At 41.6% G+C, this 17,013-nt stretch overlaps 1 long non-coding RNA gene across 1 annotated transcript in view; it reads right to left on the minus strand.

Moving 5' to 3' along the window:
• Positions 1–3,063: 3,063 nt before the first annotated feature.
• The window catches only part of LOC120101719 (uncharacterized), a 128,695-nt gene continuing 114,745 nt past the window's right edge, over positions 3,064–17,013 (minus strand). The window contains exon 3 of the long non-coding RNA XR_010065410.1: positions 3,064–3,312. This is a non-coding gene — a long non-coding RNA (uncharacterized LOC120101719). The remainder of the gene's footprint in view (positions 3,313–17,013) is intronic.

Genomic DNA, 17,013 nt, shown 5'->3' on the forward strand with positions numbered 1-17,013 from the left:
CCTTCGGGATTTTAGTATGTCCTTGACTCCAGCCTGTGCTTTACTCTCTGTTTACCAGTCTGTCAGGATGTGAACAACAGTGCTATACTCTTAAATTTCTTCCAGTGCTGTGAAGATAAACCATGTCCAACTTATAAAAGAAAGCATTTAATTGGAGGCTTGCTTACAGTTTCAGAGAGTGAGTCCACGACCATCGAGGTAAGAGGCAGGGTAGTAGGCAGGCGGATATGTTGCTGGACCAGTAACTGAGAGTTTATATCTTATCCACAAGCACACAACAGAGAGGAAGAGAGGGAGCAGGAAAGAGGGAGAGAGGGCGAGAAGGAAAGAAGAAAGAGGCTGGGCCTGGCATGGGCCATTGAAACCTCAAATTTTACCCCAAGTGACAGACCTCCTCCAACAAGGCCACACCTCCTAATCCTTTCTAAACAGTCCACCAACAAGGAAACATTCAAGTATATGCACTTAGGGGGTTAGTCTCATTCAAATCATCCAAATACCTCTGTTACCATGGAGCTACCTTCTGAGGAAAGAAATGTAGGCAATTTAAAGTTGGGGATAAAGTGGACATGGACAATGGAATGCTGACTACTTCTGAGACTCCTTCTCCCATCATATAGACAGTATGGTGGATCATCTATAAGTTCAATGCCAATGGACGGTGTTACCCTAAAGAATGAGCTGAAATAAATCCTCCATTTTCTGTTTCTCCCTTTCAGGTATTTTGCCACAAAAATGAAGAGGGGAGGGGAGAAGCTAATACAGAAAATTGGTTCTGTTGTCCTTGACTGAGATCATGTGATTCTTAGGTATCTGGCACTGGTTTGTGGAAGGAATGTGAAGGGAATTTACAGCTTAAGGCAGAGAAACCTTAGGGTGCTGTAAAGGGACTTGAATGGACATCCTGGTGAGGCGGTGGGGGGGGGGGATGAGGAAAGTAAAGACTGCTTGTGAGGTTCCAGAAGACAAGTATTCTTTTGGGGTCTAGATTAGAAGCCACTGAGTTTCAGTGGATCTCACTGCATTCTGCCCATGTCCTGAAATTTTGGGTGGAGAAGAGGTCAAAATAACACACTAGTTTGCTTCTCAGAGGAAATTGTGAAACAATCTAGCATTCAGGCTATGGCATGCTTACTGCTTCTCACTCTCTTTCACAGTGAAAGAGAGTAGAAAGTGAGTCAGAAAGATAGGAAGGCTAGAAATGTAGGCAAGTTTAAAGTTGGGGATAAAGTAGACACAGACGATGGAATGTTGACTATTAGATTAGTGAAATTAAAGAGAAACTTTGCATTCTGTACTGGGACAATAAGACAGTGCCTTTAGGGCCATCCAGAGATGGCCCCACATGGGGATGCATCCCATATATAGCCACTAAACCTAGACAATATGCCAAGAAATGCATGGTGACAGGAGCCTGATATAGCTGTCTCCTGAAGGCACTGTCAGAGCCTGACAGTTACAGAGGTGGATGCTTGCAGCCAACCATTGAACTGAGAAGAGGGTTCCCAATAGTGGAGTTAGAGAAAGGACCAAAGTAGCTGAAGGGGTTTGCAACCCCATAAGAAGAACAACAATATCAACCAACCAGACCCTCCAGAGCTCCCAGGGATTAAACCACCATCCCAAGAGAACACAGGGATGGACCTATGGCTCTATCCACAATGTAGCAGAGGATAGTTTTGTTGACCATCAATGGGAAGAGAGGCCCTTGTCCTGTCAATGCTCAATGCCCCAGTGTAGGGGAATGTCAGGGAGGGGAGGAGGGAGGGAGTTGGTGGGTGGGTGAGAGAGCACCCTCATAGAAGCAGGGGTTGGGGTGGGATAGCGGGAACCAGGAAATGGGATAACATTTAAAATGTAAATAAAAAATGCAATTAAAAAAAGTGCCTTGAGGGTAGGACCCCATCTACTGGAAAAAAAATGTATAGAAATTAGGAAAGAAAGAGCTCGAATAGAGAATGCACAAGCAAATATTCCCTGTTTAGGAACAACTTCCAAGGAATGTGTTTTCCCAGGGTTAGGTGCCTAAATATATTGACGGTACAGAAGTTGTGATGAATGGGGGCCAGGTTATATCAAACTGGCAGCAGGACTTGGTGTCGTTTTATTGGGCACAAAAGTGAAGGTAGCCTGGAAGCTTGCATGAAGGTCAGGCAATGCCATCAAGGAATAGCAGCGTCAGACTCTCTGCATGGATGGAGTCATTGGGTGAAGTTGGGAAAATAAGATCTAAGTTGTAGAAGACAGGCAGGACCTTGGCGATGCCAGGAATGGGCGCGCCTGCTGAGTTAAAAAAGCTACAGCTATTGGGTGAATCCAGCCCAACATGGAGGCACTAGAGCCAGAGGGCAGAGCTATTCCCGTGTGTTGGAGTACAGGTGACGTCACCAATGATGTCACACAAGGAGCTGCGGTATTTGCTGTTTGCCGTGCTGTGTTTCTACTTTGGTCTGGTTCTTGTTGCTATGCTCCCCCCCGCCCCCCGGCTCTAACCTTAGATCATCTCCACACGTTTCAATTCCAATTCAGCACCCTCTTCCACTGCAATTACATCTCAGCCACAACTGTGTCACAGCATGGACTATGCGTTGTCTTGAAATCTCCTCCTCCAAATGACTTAGACTGTTACTTTCCAATCCATCCCTAGTTAAATCTCAATTCATGGACAGAATGCATGCAGATCCTTTGCTGGAATATAACATGAACAGATTCTAATCTAATCCCTGGCAGAATCTTTATTCTCCTCCAAGACCCCAGGAGACCATATGGCATGATTGTTCTGCATTATTAGATATTCGAAGTTTGTGATTTTCTTTCTGATTGTACAGGCACTCACAGCTAAAAGTCTTACTCAAGTTTCATAGGACTATTTTGACATTTGAATAGTGTTGAGAAATATGAAAACTATGAGGGCCTTTGAAGGCAGAATGTGTAAAACGAATACATTTGACATTAGGAGATAGTTGTTGTCTTAGTTAGGGTTTTATGGCTGTGAACAGACACCATGACCAATGTAAGTTTTATAAAGGACAACATTTAATTGGAGCTGACTTGCAGGTTCAGAGGTTCAGTCCATTATCATCAAGGCGGGAGCATGGCAGCATTGCAGCATCCAGGCAGGCATGGTGCAGAAGGAACTGAGTTCTACATCTTCACCCGAAGAAAGCCAGGAACAGACTGAGCATCCCCAGTCAGCTAGGAGGAGGGTCTCCAAGCCCACGCCCACAGTGACACACTTCCTCCAACAAGGCCACACCTTCTAATAGTGCCATTTCCTGGGCCAAGCATATGCAAACCATCACAGTCTTGATCCTATAAAGAACAGAAGTAGAATGTTTTGGTTTATAAGTGAAATGTCCCCTATGGATTCTCAGTGGAACACTTGCTATCAACTGGCCACATTCTTTTGGAAGGTTGCATAACTTTCGGGAGCAGGACATTGTTGAAACATGAGGGTCCCTGGAGGGTGTACCTCCAAAATTATAGCTGGATTCACCTTCAATCAAGCTTCATTGCAGTACGAGCCAATGAGATGAAATAAACAGTGCCACACCCTCTTGTTGTCATGGATCTGAGTACCACCATGCTTTCTGCCCAACCCACAGATGACATCTTCTCTAACCGGGAACGGAAATAAAGTCTCTGCTCCTTTAAGTTGTTTTTGCCACACCCATAAGAGAAGTAACCTGTATGTGCTGTTGCCAGGTCTGAATCCGTGAACAGAGTAACACCGAAGACGGCTGGTCTAAAGTGAAAGACACTGGGCAGATTGCTGTCACTAAAGGAAACACATCTTAGTGAGCAGACGCTCTAAAAAAATTGATGACTCCACAGTAATCAGAGAAGGACACTGTAGGCCTCTTTATTTTGAGACATGGCAGGGCAGGGAAGACATCATAAAGTTTACTCACAGAATGTAAGGGTTATTAGAGGGAAAACTTTGGAAACTGCTGAGTAGTGAAATCTCTGGTGCTGGCTAATAACTTGCTGAAACCCAAGAGGAAGGCATTTTGTCTTAGCCTGACCATTAAGCACGAAGCCCAACCTTTCAGTCCATGATTTATAGCTCTCAGAGCTCTGAAGACTTCATTAAAAAGCACTAAATAAAGCCAGACACCTCCCAAGGTGTCCCATAACTTGCTTGGGAGTCGGAGAGATAAGAGGCATTTTTCAAGGTCAGACTTTATTTAGGCAGCAGGGAGCCTATAGATTCAAATAGGTTAAATGAGAAACACAATCAATGATAAGGAGGAAAGAGGGGAACAGCAATAATAATAACAATAATAATAATAATAATAATAATAAAGAAAGATAAAGTGAAAAAGAGAAAGAATTTGTATATTCCATGCCCCGAGTCTCTATGACAAATTGCGTTATCCAAGCATAGTTATAGCAAAGTACCCAGTCTTTTTTAAAAACTACACTCTCTTTTTAAAATATTTATATATTTATTTTATGTATATGAATGCTTTCTCTTCCCACACATCACAAAGAGGAATCAAATCCCATTACAGATGTTTGTGAGTCACCATGTGGTTGCTGGAAATTGAACTCACAACCTCTGGAAGAGCAGCCAGCGCTCTTAACCACTGAGCCATTTCTCTAGCTCCTCTTTTTTTCTTTCTTTCTTTTGAGACAGATTCTCACGTAGCCTATACTGGTCTTGAATTTCTTATTTTCCTGAGTGTGATCTTGGAGTTCTGATTTTCCTCCCTCTCCCTACTCAGTTCTTGGATTATAGGTGTGGGCCGTGGTAGGATTATCCATTATAATTTCAGTGGTCTCACAATCCACCTGGATCTTGTGGGACCACTGACCTTGGGAATCCTGGTCCCAGTCACATAGAAAGATCAGTTTTTCTGGCTTCTGGTCTCATTGACCTCCCACTTGACTGACTGTCAGCTTTGAGCACCTTCATTAATATCTTCAGGAGGAGGAGGAGGAGGAAGAAGAGAGGAGGAACAGCAGCAGCAGCAGCAGCAGCAGCAGCAGCAGCAGCAGCAGCAGCAGCAGCAGCAGCAGCTACATGATACAGAGAGACTACAGAAAAGTCAATTCCTAGGCTTTCACTACTCGATGGATGCTTCACGGAGCAAAGGTCATCAGCCCCTGCAGCAACTGCCAATTTTCAAGTTCACTGGCAAAATTTCACTGTATACTAAGTTTATGGTTGTTTTTTCTTATGCACAACTAACTTTCCTTTCTCCCTTTTGAGGGAGAACTTATTAAACGGCATTTTGTTCATAAAAGAGAAGGTACTAGAAGAGACACATTGTCTATCAAATGCATCTCTGGTCAAAGTGATAATGTGAAGATATGCTGTGGCCTAACAACCTTTTGGCTGGCATGAAGTCTTCCTTGAGTGTAGCCCTAACTTTCAAGTCATACTGATTTCAGAGCCCGTTACCAACTTCCTTGAGAAGAAAATTAAAGGTAAAGGTGAAGGAGCATTCGACAGAGACCACCAACTGATTCCATTTCTGACTTTATCTGCGTTTGGTAGCAAGTTTCTGCATCTTAGCAGCGCGCTGACCACTGAGGATGTTACCCAAGTCTGTCATGCTCCGTGCTGCTTCCCTGCTGTTCTCAAAGCTCCATACGGTGTAGGATGCTTGGGTGTCAGTGTGTCACGTGTGTATAGTTCCACCCTTCTGTCTTCTTTGAAGCTACAGAAAACAAGCTGTGGTCAGCACAATCTACACAAGAGAGGCAACTGCCCTTGGGCCAACGCTTAGTCAAAGTCAAGAGATGACTGGCAGTTGAATGGATGAAGGTCTCAGCCATTCCTTCCTCGGATGGAGTAATGGTGAGCTGTGTTCCATAAGGTCCCTCAGAGTCTCTATGGGACCGGAACTCAACACACAGTGCAGCAAGCAGCCCAGAAGCCCTCTTTCCCTGCTCGCCTGCTTCAATATTCTGGGACCACTTTTCAGAAGAAGTATTTCTGCCAAAGTCCCTATATCAGGGTCTACTATTAACACATTTCCCGTTTTCCTTTGTAACAAACTGCTATCAGAGACCTCTACACTGTCTGCCCTGGGCATACTCTGTGAAATAGAATTTCCTTTGTGTTTCCCTTAGTCAACAGGCTAGAGTACCATAAGAGTAGTCAAGACTGCCATCTCCCTGTTTTGAGGTCTAGGTCTGTCTTAGTTAGGGTTTCCACTGCTGTGAAGAGATACCATGGCCAAGGCAACATTTAATTAGGGCTGACTTGCAGGTTCAGAGGTTCAGTCCATTATCATCATGGCAGGAAGCATGGCAGCATCCAGGCAGACATGGTGCTGGAGAAGGAGTTGAGAGTTCTACATCTTGTTCTGAAGGGAGCCCAGGGAAGACTGGGTCCTTTGCCCTGAGCAGAGGTTAAGCATAGGACCACCCCCACAGTGACACATGTCCTCTAACAACATCGCACCTATTCTAACAAGGGCACACCTCCTAATAGTGTCACTCCCTGTGGGTCAAACATTCAAACCCATGAGTCTATGTGGGCAAAACTTATTTAAACCACTACAAGATCCTAGGATTGATTCTGGATCCCCACTTACCAGGTGTATAGGGTAATTCCTTAATCTTTATATGGTAGTTGTTTTTTATTAGTGGGGGAAGTATGATTATGATAATAACAATGGTAGAAATGACTGTGATGTAAAGTGAGGAAATACATGTAAATTGATAGAAAAGAACATCACAGATAACAATAAACAATAAATAAACTATTTTGTCTATTTTAATAAAGTATTAAGTATTATTAACACTTTATTAAACTTGGCAACAAATAAAGAACAGTTGGAGAAAGGATGCTCTTTCCCCTAGGGACAATGAAGAATGAATGATTTGAAGACAAAGTCAGGGAATCTGCATGGAATCCAATCAGAATGTCTTTATGGAGGCTACATGAGAAGATTGAGCAGACAATTAGATAATTTGTAGTTGGTCTAGGGGCTTCTTTTGAGTCATAAAGTCCATGGTGACATGGGTACAGATGGAGGCCAAAAGCTGGGGAGGAAGAAGACTGAAGCGGTCAGTATGGGTCTTGCAGAGTCAAAGGATCAGAAGCCTCTTGCTAGGCTCCACTTGCTGCAGCAGCTTGCACAGTCGTAATAACGTCAGCGTAGAGCCACGCCTGGGAAGTAAAGTTGCTGCAGCAAGTGGGGAGATGTAAAATGGTCCAGCGACTAACAGTATGGGAGCTCTCCATGACTTTAAACCAGACCTGGCATATGATTTGGTCAAACAGCATCTAGACCCAAAAGAACCATAATCAGAATCTTTAATAAGTAGTTGTGTGTCCATGATCCCTGTGGCATTCTGCACAATAGCCATAACTCAGAAAACCTAACTGTCCAACAGTAAGGGAGTAAAAACCAGAAATAGACAAAGTGATAGACAGATGTATTATTGCCTTTCATCCTTTTTAATGTAACTATAAAATACTATGAAACAAACTAAAAATCTAAAAAAAACTGGTTTAGTTAGTTGAGGATTATATTTTATAATGCCAAATAAAAATTTTCATTCCTTTTTTATAAATGGCTTATTGTGGCTTTAAGAGGAAGTAATATTTTAAGGTAATCATGGCATTTGTTTGTTTTTATTTATTTACTTACTTACTTATTTATTTTAGTTTCAAAGTATCCAAGACCAAGAAGCTTAGTTCACACATTCATATAATAAATAAGTGATACATTTATTTGGTCTCTTATTGGAGCTGAAATATGATAAACTGAAAATGAAACAAATAATTTTGTTTTTGTCTTCATAATGTATTTGAAAACATGATTAATCAGATAATTCGAACTCAAAACTTAACTCCAAAAATGCTAAAAATGGTAGAAAAATGTTGACTATCCTTTTAGAAATTGTAGAAAAATTATTTAGGACAAAAACCAAGTAGAAAGTAAAGATTGGAAAGGTGAGAGTGGGAACTGGGTTATTCCAAAACTAAAAATAGGCGAGGTAGATTTTTGGAGCTCTACTAGTTCTTACAAACTACTTAATTTAATACTAATTTAAAATATGCATTTAAAAGGGAGTCTGAGGGGTTGGGGATTTAGCTCAGTGGTAGAGCGCTTGCCTAGCAAGCACAAGGCCCTGGGTTCGGTTCCCAGCTCCAAAAAAAAAAAAAAAAAAAAAAAAAAAAAAAAAAAAAAGAAAGAAAGAAAGAAATAAAAGGGAGTCTGAGTCCTGCAGCTACCCTGCAGGGTGGACAATGTTGCTCCCAGAAGACAGGTATCAGATGAAAATCTCAGTTCCAGACACAGGATAATATCCTTCAAGTTGGTGTTAGGGAGACCCCAGGGACATCCAAGAGTACCAACAACACAGACTAGTGATGTTGCTCTCGCTCTACTACAACTATGTGGTAAGACCCTACTGCTGAAGACACTTTGAATACAGGACATGGAGAAGTAAACTTTGATCAGGAAGCTTTCTTTAGGCTACCTTACACAGTGCCAGAAGGCACTATAGAAGATGTTAGGGCAGCAATGTCGTTAATGGTCCACCCAGTCCTGGACCCTCCATGCTACAATGATAACGTACCTGACAAGATGTGACCACCTGTGCAACAAAGATGTGATAGGTATAGAAGTAGCCAACCGGTTTTTGATTGGACGTGAGGTCAGATCCACAGGAATGATAGGCACTAGAGGTAGGGATGGGATACCTTCTGTTGTTGTTTTGCTAAATGGACAATGAAGGTAGGTAACACCTTGCCCTGACACCTTTAGTTATATTTATTTTCCTAGACAGAGTAATGTAAAAATATCTGATGATTGATGGTGGCAGCATGTAAAGTTATACTTGAATATTTAAGCAGTGTCAATGTGGGCTCAGAAAGACCCAGTCTAGATGATATTATGAATACCAAATTATCTTATTGGATTGTAGTGGAAAGATTTAGATACCTCATTTTATAGGATAAAGAAGACATACATAGAGTTTTCAAAAATTGGTTTAAAAACTGCAAATATTAAAGTCTGTTTTCAATGCCTTATTTAAAGACTAAAGAGAGAATTAGGGTTGACCAGAATACTCTCTCTCTCTCTCTCTCTCTCTCTCTCTCTCTCTCTCTCTCTCTCTCTCTCCCTCTATCTCCTGTCTATCTATCTATCTACCTCATCTATCTATCTATCTATCTATCTATCTATCTATCTATCTATCTATCTATCTATCTATCTATCTATCTTCCATCTATTCATCTATGTATGTAATTACAAGAGGGGACTAACAATACTAGCTTATCAGAGGCTGGGTAGTTCCACAATAGTCTCTGAAGTCTGGAAAGCTGAGGAAACTGAAATTTCAAGAAACAGAACATTTCTCAAAAAGGACCAATGATACAGTCCTTGTATTAGGCTGAAAACCCTTGTCACTAGTGCAAAGCCACAATCAAAGCAGAGGAACCTTGGATTGGATCTCTGTAGACAACATCAAAAGCAAACCAACAATTCCTAGCCAAAAGGCATTCACTCAAGAAGTGATGCGTGTTTGCACACACACAAGCTTTGCACATATTCTATGTTTCTGCTCCATCTGGGCTCCTAGCCTATTGCCTGGTGCTGTTCACACTTACAGTGGGTTTTTCCCACTCAGGAATTGACCCTCTCCCACCACTAACAATCTCTGCAAACTTCCTCATGAAGACACTCCAATTGTGATTCACTATTTTCTAGGCACTTCTCAAGCTGCTCATGTTGACAACCAAGATTAAATGACAGAGAAACAGAGGACTGAGAACCATGCAAGAAAGTCTGTCCCTTTGGAGGAAAAAGGACTGACAGGCAGTCTGGATTGCAAGAGAAGTAGACTTGCTTTTTTTTTTTTTTTTTTTTTTTTTTTTTTTGGTTCTTTTTTTCGGAGCTGGGGACCGAACCCAGGGCCTTGTGCTTCCTAGGTAAGCGCTCTACCACTGAGCTAAATCCCCAGCCCCGACTTGCTTTTTTTTAAATTTATTTTTCTTGGATATTTTATATATTTATATTTCAAATATTATCCCCTTTCCTCCCTCTCCCATACCTCCCTCCCTTGCCCTGCTTCTATGAGATTGCTCCCATTCCCACCTACCCACTACAACCTCAATATCCTGGTATTACCCTACATTTGGGAAACAAACCTTCACAGGACCAAGAACCTCTTCTTCTATTGATGCTGGACAATGCCATCCTCTGTTACATATGTGGCTGGAGTCATGGGTCCCTCCATATGTACTCATTGGTTGGCGGTTTAGTCCCTAGAAGTTCTGGTGGAGTATGGTTGGTTGATATTGTTGTTCTTCCTATGGGGTTGCAAACCCCTTTAGCTCATTTAGTCTTTTCTCTAAATCCTCCATTAGGGTCCCCTTGTTCAGTCCAATGGTTAGCCGAACCATCTTCATCTGTATCAGGAGGGCTCTGGCAAAGCCTCTCAGGACACACCCGTATCTGGCTCCTGTCAGCAAGCACTTCTTAGGATCAGCAATAGTGACTGCGTTTGGTGGCTGTGTTTGGTGGGATGGATTGCTAGGTGGAGGTGTCTCTGGATAACTTTTTCTTCAGTCCCTGCTCCACTCTTTGTCCCTGTATTTCCTACCATGAATGTTTTGTTCTCCCTTCTAAGAAGGACTGAGGCATCGCACTTTGATCACCTTTCTTCTTAAACTTCATATGGTATGTGGATTGTATCTTGGGCAATCCGAGCTTTTAGGCTAATATCCACTTATCAGTGAGTGCATACCATGTGTGTTTTTTGTGATTGGGTTACCTCACTGTGGATGATATTTTCTAGTTCCATCCATTTGCTTATGATTTTCATAAAGTGATTGTTTTTAATAGCTGAATAGTACTCCATTTTGTAAATGTACCACATTTTCTGTATCCATTCCTCTGTTGAAGGACAACTGGGCTCTTTCCAGCTTCTGACTATTATAAATAAGGCTGCTATAAACATTGTGGTGCTTGTGTCCTTGTTATATGTTGGAGCATCTTTTGGTTGTGTGCCCAGGAGTGTTATGGATGGGTCCTTAGGTAATACTATGTCCAATTTTCTGAGGAACCGCCAGACTGATTTCCAGAGTGGTTGTATTAGCTTGCAATATACCAACAATAGAGGAGTGTTCCTCTTTCTCCACATCCTCACCAGTATCTGCTGTCACCTGAGTTTTTGATCTTAGCCTTCTGATTGGTGTGAGGTGGAATCTCAGGGTTGTTCTGATTTGCATTTCCCTGATGACTAAAGATGTTGAACATTTCTTTCTTTTTCTTTCTTTTTTTTTTTTTTGGTTCTTTTTTTTCGGAGCTGGGGAAAACATTTCTTTATGTGCTTCTTGGCCATTCAGTATTCCTCAGTTGAGAATTCTTTGTTTATCTCTGTACCCCATTTTTGAATAGGATTATTTGATCCTCTGAAGTCTAACTTCTTGAGTTCTTTGTATATATTAGATATTAACCATCTGTCAGATGTAGGATTGGTAAAGATCCTTTTCAAATCTGTTGGTTGCCATTTTATCCTATTGACTGTGTCCTTTGCCTTACAGAAGTTTTGCAATTTTATGAGGTCCCATTTGTGGATTCTTGATTTTAGAGCATAAGCCTTTTGTGTTCTGTTCAGGAAATTTTCTCCTGTGCCCATGTGTTTGAGGCTCTTCCCCACTTTTTCTTCTATTAGTTTGCATGTATGTGGTTTTATGTGGCGGTTCTTGGTCCACTTGACTGGGGCTTTGTACAAAGAGATAAGAATGGATCAATTTGCATTCTTCTATATGCTGACCCCAAGTTGAACCAGCACCATTTGTTGAAAATGCTGTCTTTTTTCCATTGGATAGTTTTAGGTCCTTTGTCAAAGATCAAGTGACCATAGGTGTGTGGGTTCGTTTCTGGGTCTTCATTTCTATTCCATTGATCTACCTGCCTATCTCTGTACCAATACCATGCAGTTTTTTTTTTAAAATCAGGATTGCTCTGTAATACAGCTTGAAGTCAGGGATAGAGATTCCCCCATAAGTTCTTTTACTGTTGAGAATAGACTTGTTAGTATGTTGTGAATAGTTCCTGCAAGATTAGGGTAAGGAAGGAAAGGGTACCGAATAGTAAGAAACAATCAGCGGACTGGGGAGTCTGTTTGTCGGGGCTGGAGAGACAGCTCAGCAGTTAAGAGCATTGCTGCTTTTCCAGAGGACATGGGCTCAGCAGCCAGAACCTGCTTGGAATTAGGGAACTCCAGTTTCAGGAAATTCTGGCTTTTGAGGTCATGGCATCCACATGGTGCACAAAAATCTTTGAGTTAAATACCAGGCTCATAAAGTAAAAATGAATAAATCTTAAAAAAAAAACCCTGCATGGCCCAGTCTAAAGCAAAAAGAAAGCAAAGTCAATATTGATTTAATCTTCAAGTTCATCTGAAAGAAACAGAATCAATAGAAATACCCAGAAAGTATCTTAAGAGAAACAGCAATAAAAAGAATGTGTTTTTACTAATATAAAAATAAATTGAAGGATAATACACCTTAAAATCAAGCTGCTCTGGCTAAAATGTAGCAAGCAGATCAATAACAAGATTGGGTCTTATATAACACCAGTGACCCATATATAACACCAGATCAATAACGCCAAGGACCTTCGAAAACTCAGATGCTCAAAATGTAACAGGGCGCTGCCTAAAAGAATCATTCAGCCGCACAGAGGAAGATAGGATTCTTGCTCTGCTTTATGTATGCAAATTGTATCCAGCCAACAGGAAGGAACTGGGTGCAACAAAGTGGTAATAATTTAATTACTAACTAGAAAAGCGGGATGAATTTTTCTGTTGCTGGGGAGGACAATGTTTCCTTTTGTTTTGAAGTTTTAGAAGACATTACAATCCCTCTGCTTATGCCAGGGGACAGATACAAATGAGGCACAGAAGACAGCTTTTCACCTTAGAGACTGCCTTTTAGCCATGTCTGAACTGTGGGGTTGAAATCTGATGGCTTAGAAATAGCATTGGTCACTTTGGGATTAGTACATTGACCTATTGCTTTATTATTTTTTAAAAATATCTTATTTATTTAATGTATATGAGTACATTGTAGCTGTCTTGAGATACACCAGAATCTGTTACAGATGTTTGTGAGCCACCATGTGGTTGCTGGGAATTGTACTCAGGACCTCTGGAAGAGCAGTCAGTGCTCTTAACCACTGAGCCATCTCTCCAGCCCCTGACCTATTGCTTTAGAATATCTCTGGGTAAAATAAACTGGGTTTTAGATACAATCTAAAACCATCCCAGAGTTTATCCTAAACATACTGAATCAAGATCCCTGTCTTAGATGTGCAAAATCAAAATACATCTCAGGCTTCAATGTTTTAACCCATTTTTTTTTTTACATCTACTTTTTTATTAACTTGAGTATTTCTTATTTACATTTCGAATGTTATTCCCTTTCCCGGTTTCCGGGCAAACATCCCCCTAATCCCTCCTCCTCCCCTTCTTTATGGGTGTTCCCCTCCCCACCCTCCCCCCATTGCCGCCCTCCCCCCAACAATCACGTTCACTGGGGGTTCAGTCTTAGCAGGACCCAGGGCTTCCCCTTCCACTGTGATCTTACTAGGATATTCATTGCTACCTATGAGGTTAGAGTCCAGGGTCAGTCCATGTATTAACCCATGTTTTTAATGCAAGCGCAATCTTAAGAATTTCTGACTGTGTTGGACAGTTTTATGTCAGTTTTACACAAGCTAAAATCATCTGACAGGAGGGAACCTCAATTAAGAAAATGTTTCCATGAGATGAGGACAGAGACATTTTTTTAATTAGTGATCGATGAGGGAGGGCCCAGCTTATTGTCGATGGTTCCATCCCTGGGCTAGTTGTTTTGGATTCTATAAGACATCAGATTCAACAAGCCATAGAGAGCAAGCCAGTAAGCAGCACCCTCCATGGCCTCTGCCTCAGTTCCTGCCTCCAGGTTCCTGCCTTGTTTGGGTTCCTGTCCTGACTTCCTTCAGTGATGGATGGCAATATGGAAGTATAAACCAAACAAACCCTTTCCTCCCCAATTTGCTTTTGGTCATGGTGTTTCATCACAGTTATTGTTACTCACAGAAGCATTGTAAAGCAGGCTAGAAGGTGAGGGTTCAGGAAGGATGCTGGAGGATTATTGCTGTCTCTACTGTGCCATATTAGGGACCCCCCAGAGGAAGGTTCTGGATCTCCATCAGGTCTGCTGAGTGTTAACATTCCCCGACTCCCACCATCCCTGCCATTTTGTCTGGCTTTACAGAATGCAGTTGTCATAGTTGGCTTGAATCTCTCCCTGTGTTGTCTAGGATGATCATCTGTGTTTTGGAGAAAAGGCAGGAAATAATCTGACAATTGTTAGGGTCGGCTTTTCGAGAACAAACTTCTGCCGTCTGTACCTAGAAGCTGCAAATGTCTGTCTGAGAGGCCGGTGAGCCAAACTCAGTGTTTTCAGCTTCTTTGCTATAAGAGCTTCGAATGACCCTTAGATTCTGTCAACCAGGGTGTGTTTGGGTGACTGGATCATCAGAGAAACGCTAAGGCCCTCTTCCTGTACACATTGTGCTATTTCTGTTCATAAACAAGGGACTGGAGATGAGACTGCATTTAGTGAAAGTCACAATTCCAGAATTTTTCCTTGTGTATGATGTAAACTGATATGCTAAAATGTGTGGGATCTACATAATTCAGAACAGGGTAAGAGTCTCATCCTTTCCTTATCCACACCCCTTAATAAATCCTTGGAGAGACAATGTCACAAAATCACACACTGATGAAAATCCATTCTAAGCCTAAAGACTTGAACCTAGCAGAGAAGCGAAAGTTTAGTGATATGTTTGTAGATTCGCAGTGCACCTAAACTCCTGAAATCCATATTGTCAAATTTCAATAAAAATACCCTCAGTTACCGGAAAAGCTTGGATTCTCTTCATATATTTTGATTAAGGCAACTGAATGGTTGAAGTGACAGCTCGAGAGTCAAGAGCCCTCCTTGCTCTTGCAAAGAATCAATGTTTGGTTCTTAGCACCTACATGACATCTTATGATCTCCCCAACTTCAGTTCCAGAGGCCTGGATGCACACTTTTGATCTCCACAGCTACCATGAATGTATGTAACGCAAGCAAAACCTTCACACAGATAAAAACCCTCTACATGTATGTCCATTCATTGAACTATTCATTCAATATATTAAGTATATATAGTTATATATGATGATATATATCTCCTAAAACCATACATTATACAATTTTTTTTACTAATTTTACAATTTGGCAAACAATATTCTCATTTAAATTACTTACATTCGTATGGGATTTATTACTTTCACACATAAACAAATAAGAACATTTTCCAAGGTAATAATTACAGTAACACTGATATTGATATATATGCTCTATTCACAGGGCACTTGGAATCCTCAATAATTTTTCAGTGTAAAGGAGCAAAAAGTTGGAGAATTAGTATTTGAGAGCTGATAATATGAAATCTACATCTTACCAGCAGATGGCGCCACGAACACATAGAACTTGAGGCTCCAGTTTCCGTGGAAACGGATTTATATACATCAGCTGTAAATGAGATCTGGCTTTCCCCAAAGGAGATTCTTCCCTGCGTTCGGTTGCTCTTTATGTGAAAAGGAAACTGCCCTAAGTGGCCTGCAGATTACGCTGAGAGTGGGAAGGGATGCCTCGCCCGTCATACTCACCCCACCGCCCACAAACTAATTATCTCCTCGGCCAAAACCATGGACTATATCTGAGAGCGATGTTTCCCTACATGGTAGCTATGCATACAGTCAGATATGCCAATTCCCTCGCATCACAGAGAGCTGTATGATAGACCCCAGAACTTATTCTAAGGAACCACATTATTACAGAGATATATGCATATTCCTATCCTGCTATAACATCAAAGATTACTGTAGGCTGAGTATGGAGAGGTCTATCTCTAAAACGTGTATTTCTCTTCTGTGTATTAATGACAGTGTACTCCGACATAACTTGTCCATCTCGATTCTCTGTATCTGTGTACTGTGGAAGGTAATGTCATTTCCGTATGGAGACCTAATTTTGGAACAGACCTGCTTCTTCTGACCTTTTTTAGTTCCTGTTTTGCATACAGATTCCCCCTTTGCTGTGTTGACTCAAGCTTGCTATTTTTCCCTCCAGATTTTAATGTCTCTGCTTTTCTGGAGGGAATCCTCATGTCTCGTGCTGACTTAGTATCTCAGCCTTGCTCCAAATGATTCACACTCCTTTTCCACCCACTGACAGATGAGAAAACGCAGCACTGTTCCCGTGGAATGTCAGAGGGATGTGTAATGGCCTAGCATGGCCCCTACATTGCAGTCTCTCCCAACCAACCCACTTTTCAGGTATTCTAGTCAACTAGCTTGATCAGTGAGCTTTAGGTGGCCAAGTTCCAAGATTTGCTCCAACAGATTGTCTCTGGATTTCTGCAGAGACATCCTCCCACTCAGCTCTGCTCAACAATGCCTGAGACCCAACCATTTTTTTTGACGTTCGCCCATGCATGGGTAAGCAATATGCTGTGTCTATGGGGGGGGGGGGGTTTCAGGAGTAGCCAGAGGTCCACGGAGGTGGAGTCAGTACTGTGCAGAGTTACAGCAATATTGATCCTGGCCACTTGCTCTAGCCTGCACCTTCCATTTATTCTTTCTCCAACTCCTCATTCTTTTTTTTTTTTGAGAAAAAACAGTTTTTGTCATTCCTTCTACAGTACAGAGACCCTTAAATCATCTCTCACAGTGCACGCCAAGTTGTTTTATAAGTTAAGATGCTATGATCTCTCCTTGTGTATTGGGTGCACCTAAGTCTCCATTAATCTTCACTGTGAGTGATTAAGGGTGCACCTGACTGTGGTGCGTATAGGAGGGGTCTCTGGCAGGAAATTATGGATTATGATCAGATACAGTGATCCTGATAGCATTTTCATAACAGATTGCAGATGGCTTTTAAAGTCCCCCCCCCAAATCCAAATAAACCCTTTCCTCCCCAACTTGCATTTAGTCATG

Source organism: Rattus norvegicus, chromosome 3, assembly GCF_036323735.1.
Source record: "Rattus norvegicus strain BN/NHsdMcwi chromosome 3, GRCr8, whole genome shotgun sequence".
NCBI lineage: Eukaryota > Metazoa > Chordata > Mammalia > Rodentia > Muridae > Rattus > Rattus norvegicus.